Raw genomic sequence first — 1,301 nt, forward strand, 5'->3', positions numbered from 1 at the left:
TCTCTCTCTCTCTCTCTCTCTCTCTCTCACGCACATACAGACAAAGATTATTTAACTGTTTCCCCCCTCTGGTACTTGATGTTACGTTTTTCAAGCGTGACCGACCTCAAATATCTAGACACGCCATCGGCGCATCTTTTCTCTTGTATTTTTCCAGACTGAGAGAATTTCTGACATGCTTGAAATTTTACGAGACATTCTTTCAGTTCGTCAAAAAAAAACACCACCTTTGTGAAAAGGGCTGAGCAGCATTCGAGCCATTAAACGATCTCTTAACGCTTCAACCGCAGAATCGAAACTCTGATATAATATTAATCAAGCGTTCACAACGTCAATACTCTGGAACAGCCCCGAGGCTTTCTTACGTCGTGGTAAGCTCTAAATTATTGCGAACATCTCTTTGTCCAACGTCAGGTCGTTGAAGCACTTCTACAACTACCCCCCCCCCCAACCGCGCCTGTCATTTTCGCGAGAGCTGGTTCTACTAAAACGCACTTTACGGTCTTGGGCTATTCTTTGCTCACCCAAAATTACTGCACGCTGACTGCTATGGACAAGAGGATAAAACTGCTGACTCATCACGGAAACGTTGTAAAGCCACAGCGATGCTAATAAAAATTATATCTGCGTGATGATATAACTATTGTTCGAATGCAACCTATTTATCCGACAGCAAGGGGGCTATCCTGTCAGTTGGCAAGGGAAACATTGTCATCCACTAAAGACAAAGGAAAACAGGTTTGGGCTCCAGTAATTGTGAACGTGAAAGGACAGCAGCAAGCCGCACTGGTTGAATGAAGGATAAAAATGAAATGTGCGAAATCGATCCCTACTAACAAGTAGAACGCCATGTTTAGTGCAGTTGGCTCCATGCTCTGGTTACACTTGCTCGAGGCATAGTATGCTACTTTTTTAAAGGGTAAAAATATGGGATGCCGTGACTGAAACAGGAATTGTGACAAGTTTTCGTGCATTTTTCATTGCATAATCAATCAAACGGGTGGTTGGTGGGCGCCACTGGTTGTTCCTGCTTCTTTACTTTCCCTCTGCTGTTTCTGTCTATCTGTCTGTCTGTCTGTCTGTCTTACTTTTTCCGGGCACTAAATGACTATTATTGTATCTCTATGCTTCTCTTTAAACGTAAAAAAAACCACCAAAAAAACCACAACAACAAAAAAACCAACCAACCCGTCCTCAGAAAAAAACGACAACAAAAAGCTGTCGAATTTTCGGAAAACGAAGCCCTTTCTGGTCCAGAGTATTTTGTGACTCTTCTGCTTTTTCCTCGAGGAGGGGCAAGG

Source organism: Aplysia californica, unplaced genomic scaffold (genome assembly GCF_000002075.1).
Source record: "Aplysia californica isolate F4 #8 unplaced genomic scaffold, AplCal3.0 scaffold00071, whole genome shotgun sequence".
In the NCBI taxonomy this organism is placed as follows: domain Eukaryota; kingdom Metazoa; phylum Mollusca; class Gastropoda; order Aplysiida; family Aplysiidae; genus Aplysia; species Aplysia californica.